This window comes from Homalodisca vitripennis, chromosome 7 (assembly GCF_021130785.1).
Source record: "Homalodisca vitripennis isolate AUS2020 chromosome 7, UT_GWSS_2.1, whole genome shotgun sequence".
In the NCBI taxonomy this organism is placed as follows: Eukaryota; Metazoa; Arthropoda; class Insecta; order Hemiptera; family Cicadellidae; genus Homalodisca; species Homalodisca vitripennis.
Genome location: NC_060213.1, coordinates 69,173,791 through 69,185,401, shown reverse-complemented (window position 1 = coordinate 69,185,401; position 11,611 = coordinate 69,173,791). Strand labels below are relative to the sequence as shown.

General features: G+C 30.7%; 1 non-coding gene across 1 annotated transcript; it reads right to left on the bottom strand.

Moving 5' to 3' along the window:
- Positions 1-11,306: 11,306 nt before the first annotated feature.
- On the bottom strand, positions 11,307-11,378 carry Trnam-cau. Its single transcript has one exon. It is a non-coding gene; the product is annotated as a tRNA-Met (tRNA).
- Positions 11,379-11,611: the final 233 nt, after the last annotated feature.

The window sequence follows — 11,611 nt, the reverse complement described above, 5'->3', positions numbered from 1 at the left end:
AACAAAAACACTCACTTATTAAATGTGCCACTCAATGCACTAATTTATTTTATGCTGCAGAAATACTGGGTTCCAGACTCCAGAGATGTCAGCAGCGATAATCAGCAAACTTGAACAATGTAGTGACCAGAGATGATGGAAATTCAGTTTCACAAGAAAATCTATTTAACAATTCGAAATAAACAACATTCGTAGATCTCATTCCTTTTTACTTATGATCTTTTTTGTAATGGATTTGTTTTTACTGGCATGGTAAATATAAAATATCTCTTGCAACTCATCAATCTCACTCGAATTAAATAACACATTCTAGAATAAAGCAAAATTCAGGCAAAATGTAGGCCTTTATTACTTAACTTCAGGACCGCCAAGCGTCTGTAAAAACCTTTACATATCACCAAGCTCTGTACACTTGTCCAGGGAATTGAAGAACTGAAATTAGACATTGGCTTAGCAATCTACCCATCAATATGACCGGAATTTAAAAATTATGGTTTAGAGTCCATGTGAAGACTTCCTTAGTTGATATTTGTTAATGATTATTCGATGATGTTGGTTTAACTACTATTACTACTGACCAAGTCAGTAGTAATCACTATATACTTACACGATAACATGCTCTCCCTTGCTTTCCGTTAATTATTATTTTACAGAAGGCTTTATTCAATTAAAAACATTAACAAAAGTTACAAAGATAAAGTACACTCTTATAAATATAAAGTATTGTTTTGTAATGTATTCCCTAAATATAAGCACCAGAATTTACTACTGATACGGCATCCCATCCACTCTGAACCACTACAGATTTTGTTTGGATAACATTTAACATGTGAGCAGGAAAGCTTCTCTTCCATCTGTCGATTAGCCTGTCAGTACACAGGAGATGTTGAGAGCGAATTGAGCTATGGACTTATTGAGGCATTATTGAGTTCGGCGATAGCTCATATCCCTCATCTTATTCTTAGTGAGATCTTTCTTTTATGTGACACATGGTCTGGCAAACCTTGTTACGTAACTAATAGGGAATTATTAAGGCCGTAAAATAAAATTCATGTTCATAAAAGATACGAATTGTATGTATAAACAATAAAAATAACAAATCTTGTGATAGTTAATTTCTATTTTTTTACAACAACGATGTGGGGAAACCCCCTGCTATTTATTCACAAAAAAACATTTAATTATTAATAATTGCTTTAAAAATATACAAAATGTATGTTTTAAATGACACATTCTCTAGTTTGTTTAATGGTCATATGGGCTTGATGAATACAGCAGTAAAATGAACAAAATGATATTTTATGAAATAGGAGATTACTGAAAAATATTCCCTATAAAACAAATACTATCTTAAAAATTGTAAATGTAAATAATTTTTTTGCCAAATACTTTTATAGTTACCCTAATAAGTTTAAAATTAAATTAACTAATGTGGAGTTAATAACAAAGATTAACTAAATTTTATTTTATTAGCTAAATACCCAGTGAGCAATATAAGTCTCTATGGTAACACAATACTAGTGTAACTGATGACGATGTTTGTGGCTGGTGGTGCAACTCCCTGAGAACTGCATAATGTATGATACTCATGGCCCCAATCAGAACTGTTTACTTGTCAGCAATAGTGGTCTCTCTTGTAACACAGTAATGATTATATACCAGTATGACTTATATTACATTAATGCGCAATTTCCTGAGTGCTGCATGTATGATACTTTTGGTTTAAATCAGAACTATTTACATCTTCGCAACAGTGGTGTTTCTTGTAACACAAAAAAAGATTTAGCTCCGCATTAACGGAAACGTAACTACAAGGGTTATAATGATTATATATACTTGTAATATAATTTTTAAATATGTTTATTTGACATACATATTTAAGATAATTTAGGTTTAATTTGATATTTATGAAGTGATATTTTATTTATTTAAACTTTAAACTTAATATTGGATTGATACATCTGTATTAGGTAATTTAAATCTGTTAACTATAGCTAAAACATGTTGCTTTTATTATTTGAACTTAAGCCCCTTCTGTTATCTAATTTCACATATTGAGAAACGGGGCAAAAAACTGTGATCAGTAAGTTTATGGTGATGCAATTAAGTTTTTGTTATTTTGTTTTGTTAGCTTTATTACTTTAGAAAAAGACATTCAAAACACATTATATGAGATTAATGATTTATATCATGGAAATGTTGATACTGCCTGTTACCCTTGCTGCTGTTTAATCTAAATTCAGCTGTTTCTCTGAAGAGTACACTAAAATTAACGGAGACATTCAATAGCAATTGTATTAACTTATGTAAATATCATTAGTTTTTTGTTACCCTAGTAATTTTTTAAAATTATTATTGATATAGACCATTAAAGAAATCACACTATTATGTTATCCATCCGCAAATGTCATAAAAACCTTAAAAACATTGTGCAATTCTAATTGGTCATGCGATTGCACTGTACTTACCTTTAAATTCAAACCAGTTTTTTTCATTGACAGAATATTTACACGTGAGTGCTAATAGTTATAGAAATATTAGTCCCTCAAACGGATATACTGACATTAGAATGTTAGGAAAGAATATCATGGTCGATAATCATATCTGCGTGTAGTTTAGATAAGAAAATAACTATAGTTTTTGAATGAATGTTCCCTAAATGCTCTAACAAGGCAATGCCTTCAGATAGTAGACTGTAAACTTACCACAGCGATAAAAATTTAACCACTCTCCATCCATGAACACCTTAAGTCCATCCTTGTCAATAAAATTACTGACAATAAACGGTTTATAGCTCTCAAGTGTCTAAAAGGACTCCCTGAACAATATTTATACCATTTAATTTAACTGTAGACTTACACTATCAGCTATTCACAGCTTTAAATGCAATTTCCTGCTGAAAGCAGGCGAATATCCTTTCTAAATGACAAACCCATTACTCTTATAATAGGCGATGATCACTGGATGATATTTAAAATATCGTACTTAATTTTCTAACATCTGTAGTTTATGTTTAAAATAGCAGAATTGGAATGCCCTCGTAGTTTTTATAAGTAAAAAAAAATATATTTCTCTGCAATATTCCGTCCTCCTTATTTCTCCTGGACAATGTAAGATTTCAGACGCTGCATAAAGAGAAAGGAAATTGGAGCTAAACTCAACACTTTGGTACAGAGGTTCTCACATTATAATAAATTTAATAATTCCAGACAATAATTCTTGTTATCTTGTTATATGTGTATCTTGTCTGCTTATATTTCAATGAAATAACATAAATTCCACTGTTATATATGTATTTTTAAACGTTCCATACACCTTTAAAACTACAAGTTTTGATATTTTGAAATAAAAATATTTTTAATAGGCACTATTTTTGGAAAATATTTCATTAAACCATTAAACGTAGCAAATATAGGAATAAAAGTATTAATTAAATAGAATTAATTATAAAATATGTAGAATAGGTCAACAAATGCAATCTAAAAAAAAGTTTATATGTTTTGTTATTTTAATGTAACTTATTAGGGAGTACTGAATGCAATTTTGCTAAGTTGCTTCAAAGCAAAGTTTGTACTCACTCAGGTCCTCGTCCTCTAAATCTGCTTCAAGTGGGGGGCTGGGAAGGTTCCGCTGCCAACTGCAGCAGACAACAAAAGTATTGCCAACCTGTTAGTAAGAAAAGAATTATAAAACTGCACTTATTCATTTTATCTTATAACAAGAATATAATTGACCTTTAAAGTTTGTTAAAAAATAACTGCTAGTTAGGTCAGGTAATGGAGTATGACTTCAGTGTAGACTTTTAGGTATAAAACTTTATAATTTTAATGATTAACTAGCGGGCCCGGCGCGCTTTGCTGCGCATTTCAATAATTTTTTGCAAAAGTTGCCCGCGGCTTCGCACGCAATTTCCCGTTGAAAACAGTACACTATATTCACTTATTCTTTTTCTATCACATTCTAAACATTGCTGAGATAATTGATAGTCGTTCCATCGTGAGCCTCTTGGGCGTATTATGAAGGTATGTACCATATTCCTGCCTCTATCTAGCTGTTACCCCACGGCTTCGCACGCAAATCTTAAGAACCGAAGTCCTTATATTACTTAGTAAATTTTTTTTTTACTATAATAAATTTTAGATTAAATTAGTTATATCTCCGATGCCACGATTGAGCTTGCTTGTTGTCTCGATCGAGAGAATATGTACACACGGAGTTTTGAGAACCATACTTCTGTCAAAAAAAACAACTAAGGTTGATTTTTATAACATTCTTTATATTTGTAGCCAACGTAAGATAGTAATTATGATATCTGCATTACTCTTCTGATCAAGCATGAGCATGGTTTATATTAAATAAATATTGCAGTTAAAGGTGAATTTTTACGTCAAATTTGAATTGTATTATCTGGATAGTAAAGTCTATGTTTAACAGTGATTGCAAAAACAGTTTTAAACAAAATTTGGTCGTTTCTCTTAAGCTTACTCTATGCTTTAAAACTATAAGTGTAATATATGTTTACAAAGAACAGCTGATTAAAAATTTGAAAAGACGTTAACATATGTTTGCTGCAATGCATTTCTTATGGGTATTTCTGTAACCAGTGGGGCGGAATCCTGAATCGGGAAAGGGATGGGCATAGCTTATAAACCTTCTCCGTGGAAAAAATACATATACGTACAAATTTTCATCATGATCGGTCCAATAGTTCACGATTCCATAAAGGACAAACATACAAACATTCATTTTTATATATATAGATGATGAGTAAAAGTTATGAGTACATAGTGCCATAGCATTGAATAATTTAAAATACTTTATGCTTATATAATTTATATTATTACTAAAAGATGTGTTATATTATTGTTGTATGTTGAATCCGGTATGTTGGATATCATATGCAATATTATTACTTTACCTTGTATATTAGTATAAAGCTTACCACGGCTTACTAAATTTAATTGTAATGTAAACTTTTATACCTTTAAAAGTAACCATGAAACTCCAAATTATATCATTTAACTGTATGAATACGTGTAAATATCTGCCTTATAAGATGGTTTTCAGGAAGAAATCTAGTAGCTCACTTCTTTTTTTAATACTTCTAATTAGAACCTTATTTCTTTAATTTTCTAAAAAAAATAAACATACTGAAACTTGCATTCAACAATACAATATTATTGTACATATTTCTCCAAACGATAAAAAAATTGTATATCGTAACTTTAGGCTAATGACAACAGATACACTCTCCATCCTTAGACTTCTCCCTACAAAGGTAAGGCTCTATTGAATCACGAATCCTTCTGAAGTAAGTTAATAATATACCATACTCGTCTATTACTACAACATTCTCTATTAAAGGTTACATGCTGCTAGTGATACCTTGCTACTCGCTCATGTAGGTAGAGTAACTATTAAAATTCTTAACGAATTTGTAATTTCACTTATAAGTGTTTGTAAAATGCCACAATGTAATCTGTTTTATTTTTATTACCAAGGAAAGAATGTAACTAAAACGTTATCCTTTCATGTAAAATAATATTGCACTCAGAATTATCTGGTAGGCCAGGAAAGTAATTTTTTGATTGTAATATAAAGACGAATTATAACAAGGTATATATATATATATATATATATATATATATATATATATATAATATATATATATATACCTTGTTATAATTCGTCTTTATATTACAATCAAAAAATTACTTTCCTGGCCTACCATTATATTTATATATATATATATATATGTAATGTATATAATCTGAGTATCGCACTATACAAATGAATATACATTTTTAAGTAGCCGCAAGGTGAATATACGTCAGCCGATTTGTATGAATGTTTGAAATACGTTGGAAACACATTCCAAAGTATACTTTAATATTTTTGATTATATATCGGGAATAGAGAAAGAATTGTGGCTGCCGCCGACAACTCTTACCTTAAACGTCAGCCGGCACTATGGTCAGAATATTTTATTCTGTTACTGTAGATATTTTATTTTGTATATATATATATATATATATATATATATATATATAGATAGATATTTTTAATACGGTTTACAAAGTTTAATTTTGTTGTTAACGCGTTTCTATTCCGCAAGATATTAATTTGTGTATAGAAAAAGTATACATTCATTATAAATTGTTATTATTGTTAATTATATAGTTATTACTGTTACTTTAATTAATTCAAATATATAACTTGTTCATAGTTATTGTTATTATGCAATGAATGTATAGAAATGGATTTAGATATCTATAATAAAGTTTCTAGTTTCTATAATAAATAATAAATTTAAACCCACAACATGTAATTCGGTTAGGGCCCAAATCTTAATATTCATAGGAAATACTTAGCAGCCACACATTTGTAATAAAGCCATATGGGTTACCTCTATTATGATCCAAATATTATTTAATGTTTTTATCTTCTCATTAAAATGTAACTCAAGTTGCTAGTTCTACATTTAATATTTATAACGATTTTAACACTGCCCGATTTGGTGTATATTTTGACCGATGAGTCTGCTGAGTAATGTTCCTGACGCTTACTAGGACATGTTCGTACGTTAAGCCACGTTACATGACTAGACATTTACCGCCCTATAACTCATTCTCGTCTACGTAGAAATAAAGAATAATGGGTAATTCTAAGCAATGTATGGGTCAACCTCGATTTTTCTCATATTACAATATAATGTTTCAATAGTCAATTAGAAAAGGAAATGACTAGAATTTCTTTCCGGAAAGCAGTTATAGGGAGCAGGCAACCGCCAGACGGTCATATATTGCTTAGAATTACCTATTAGTGATCAGGGGCACTGACGTGATCTGGGCTTCAAATTTGGAACTACTCGAGTTAATTTTTTTTCTAAAAGAGCAAGCAGCGCGAAGCGCTGCGCAGCGGGCAGGCATCGTGCGTGATCTGGTTATATACTGAATTAATTTCAGTCCGCGCGGCGTTATCAGTCACTGGCGGCCGGTCCTAATCAGTTGCTATCGTGATGTGCAGCCGTTCGGATGTTAATCCTTTTTTGTGTAATTCGTGCGAGTTTACGTTAGCGTTATTTATAGTTTGTACGACCACGGAGTTTTACCACGTAATAAAACATGTCCGAGTTGCGGGGGTCAAATGACCTTAAATGAAACGGATCACGTGTTTCGATGTTGGAACAGGATAGAAAAGACTGATCGTAACCGGAAGAAAGTGAAAGTCCCTATAACTGCTTTCCGGTAAGAAATTCTAGTCATTTCCTTTTCTAATTGACTATTGGAACATTATATTGTAATATGAGAAAAATCGAGGTTGACCCATATATTGCTTAGAATTACCGAACAATGAAAACTTTTAAGAGTGCAGGTGAAATCTTACGTGAGCTATCTTTTCACATGTTTCTCTCACATGTTTTGAGTACATTAGGTTTTATATCAGTACTCAAACAATACAATTTCCGGTAAGCTAACTAGCAGGCTTACTAATACGCAAGAGGGCGCTGGTGTCTAATATTTACATTGATTGAAGTATATTATATTTTATTTTTATTCTATAAAAAAGTTTAAAATCTCATAAGTTTGTACACAGTTTATAAGTTTAGTTGTAGAAAAATTGATTTATTCCGATATTTCATCGTTTCCAGCATGGTTACCTATAAGACCAATATGAAAATATTATGGAATAAAAGGTACCATCATGGTATTCAGTGCCGCTAGTACATAAATGAAGTTTAATGAAGAATTTTAAGTCTATGGGATGTTTTTCTTCGTAAAAAGATGTACAGTCTAAGAAATAAAAAGGAAGCCCAACTTCATCATTTTACTTTTATGATCATCAAAAACTGATATGATAAAAAATATTATATATGTGTATATAATATATATGTATATACATAAACCATTTTATGTTGGTTAAGTTGTTTTTTTTGTAATTTTCCAATGGGTATTAAATGTATACAAAAATCTTAAAATAAAAGTAAAAGTACAAATCTTTTGAAGTCATGAAGGTTTTCCAAATACAAATAAAAGTTAGGTAACTTGTTTGTTTAATCTTTGCTTTTAAATATTTTGTTATAAAATATAATAACGCTTATAATCACAATATTAATATAGTTTTTTTTCGTTTTGATAAAAAAATGAAAGGGTGTAAATATTATTTTGCAAAGTTTATATTTTTTGAATATAAGCAATTTGTGAAGAAAGAACTTTGCCGGTTTGAAAACGTTACTTTGTTATCATGGCCAAAGTAAGTAAATATATAGTGAAGTAGGATATTTTATAATTTCATATTAGTGTAGTGCCGACGAAAAGTTGTTTTTGAAAACTGCACGCTTTTAAGGCATGTTAAGTCTGAATGCTGGAAAGAGAAAGTTATAAAGCATACACAATATCATTAATCACAAACGATACAGCACAATAGAAACTCCACGTTCCTCTACTAATAATTCGATGTTACAAAAACAAGAAAGTCAACAGAAATATTGACTCACCTCACGACTGCCGATAAAACATAGGTTTAAGATATATCTCTTTAAATCAGGGGGCTTTGTTTCAGCGGAGATGTGTTCAATGTTTTCCATTATATCAATTGCTATATATAACATTTATTAATACAAGATGCGCAAGTTCCTATACTCCGCAACGAGTCTTATCTATCAGACGATTGATATAAAAATGTATACATTTAAATCGATGATGTTAATGTTTCAAATATGTTTTGAATGTGTTCTACAATTTGAATCCTAATAAAGAGAGTAAGGTAAGGCAGCTTCAGTCAATTAGTTTAAATGACGAGCGTCATCGAAACCTGTCATCTGTTCGTAAAAGATTCCATAGGAAACCTATGGAAATTATGATTGGAGTTTGATTGGGGAAATTATGATTCCACTTACTTCTAACAGCTACAGTATTAATTATTTCTTATGGAATAATGGTATTCAAAACTTTTTAAACTTTGAACAGCGATTTCTTCCGACTGGATCAACCTTTTAAAGTCCGGTTTCCGGCATTGTTTTCAGTTTAAGTAGAAATTTAAAATGATCTACAACTCAACATAGGCTGTCATTAAAGGTTTTCTTATAACCACCGACGGACCGTTCCCCAAAGGTGAAATCCGACCACTATGTACACAGAAAAGTATCTTACAATTTCCAATAACGGTATACAAACTTTGGTTATGATATCTCTTGTCGTTTAAAAGTTATAACATCGTCCTATGACTTAATGGTCACCCTGTATAACCACAATAGACTTGTACTGAATGTTATCTGTAGCCTCGTTACACATCATTAGAGTTGCCGCACTTATACAATGATACGTAGACGTCAATCCAAGTATCATTGATATAAATGATGATGATACAAATGTACACCACAACTCATTGGTGGCGTGAATAGGTATCTGCACAACTAAGTAATGTCGCACTGTTGACAAATCATAATCTGACAACACTTCGGTTAAACACTGTAGGAACCGAATAGACGAAGTAAGAAATTTTATTTTTTACGTTTTTCTAAGTCTTCTTGCACCATTAAAGAATTATATTACTTTAAAGTTTTGAAGTTCTTCATAAATTAGTGGATTTCTCAGTCATTTGGAATTTGCCGAGATAACCTTGGCATAGCGGCTGCCTCTCGTCTATTTTTCTCATCTTGATAGTTACATGAACCCTTTACACTGTCATTATCTGAAAAGTGGTGAAACTAGTTTTTTGTCATTTGTTAAAGACCATCTAAAGACATAAGAAAATTTTACAGTTCAGAAAAAACAGAGCAATATATTCTTAGAAAAAAGAATTTTCCTATAAATACTTTTATGAAAATTATCGTATTATTTTGTACGAATTAAATTGAATTACACTCGGTTTGTGTTGCACTCCATTAGCTTTCTTTTAGTCTTTTCTGTTTTGGATTCAGGTAATAGTTTTGAGGAACTAATTAGTGCGTGTCACAAGGTAAGTGTAAACATTTTTTTTTAATTTTCTATCCTGAATAAGAGAGCAGATGCTAGTTATTAATGACAGAATACAATGGCTAATGTCTATAATCCTGATATCCTGTCTAATGATGAGTACAATTAAATATTAGTTACAATATTTATATATCATACCTTACACTGATTAAAAGCTGGTTTAATGAACTATAAGGAGCAACATATTTTATGAATGGTTCCTAATCATTAAAATACGAAATACATACATTATTTATAAAATAAAAATATATTTAAAATTATCTTAGTTTAATTATGTTAAAAGCTCATCGTAACTTTATATGCATTCAATAATAAACTAATCAAATAATGATTGTAATAAAAAGTCTAACAATAATCAACGTTAAGTAATTTTTAACACAGCAACACAATTTAATATAACGCAAAATCATGTTATATCAGGAGCCACTCAACTACTCCCTTTATTGCCTGTGCCCCAACATGTAAGGGATAGACAAACATACGTAAAGCTAATCAAAGCTATGTGTTAAATGAATACAAGTGATATTATTTTCAGAGGACATGTTGATCCTTATTGAAAACTATAATGGATCGTTATAGTGGATCGTTGAAGCCTTACCCTATAAGAGGCCTGATGTGATTGGCAGGAACTTCAACACCAGCTTAATGAAACTTATTGATTCCTGTGTTTTGTTTGAATTTGAAACAGATATGGCTGATTGAAATCTAATGTTATTAAATACACAATTCTACAGTTTTTGTACTTTTATGTATAAAAGAAACCACCGATACAAAACCTCAGCCTTTTGTAAAGAGTAGAAAATGTTATTGTATAAGAAGTTATATTGGATCAAATGTCACTAAATGTTCATGTAAAATCTATTAACGTAATGAACTATTTTGAATTGGTAAGCGAGTTGATCTTACTATTTTGAATAGTATATTATAAATTTTTATAGCGATTTTAGCAATTTTGGTACTTTTTGCACAAATAGCTGAGTTAAAAAACTACTAAAACCATGTAGTGTAGTTTTTGTTTGTAGATACGCAGTTTACATCTTAGAAGCTTACCACGGATCTGCCTTGCTTTAATAATTTAACGTTTAGTTCAAAATATTACTTATAAATATGAACTAAACTACTGAATGTTTGAGTGGTTTAGACGATGATAGTAAAGTGCAGACTAGTACTTAAATGATAATACGTAAATATGTAATATTAAAAAGCAACAATAATGTTTAAATTATTTTAAAATTAATTATATACCACATTTTTTTACAAATTACCACTAGATAATTATTTCTTGCAGATTAAAATGTAACGTAATATGTATTCAAGATAAAAAGGTAATAGCAGATCGTGGTTTCGATCCACGGACCTCTGGGTTATGGGCCCAGCACGCTTCCGCTGCGCCAATCTGCTCTTGAATAGGCAGTTGGTGAGTTATTGATGCAGGGCTGTACCGGCACGGAATGGTGACAGGGTAGGGTAACAGTTCAATCCTTTCAGGTTAATTACATACTGTATCACTACAATCGACATTCAGTTCATCCCATAGAAATAATTTGAGTCTTTTAGGTTTGGTCACAGGATTATGGGACATGCTGTATTTAAAAGATACGGTTGGTACCCACTTAATACTTTTTGTGTGTCAA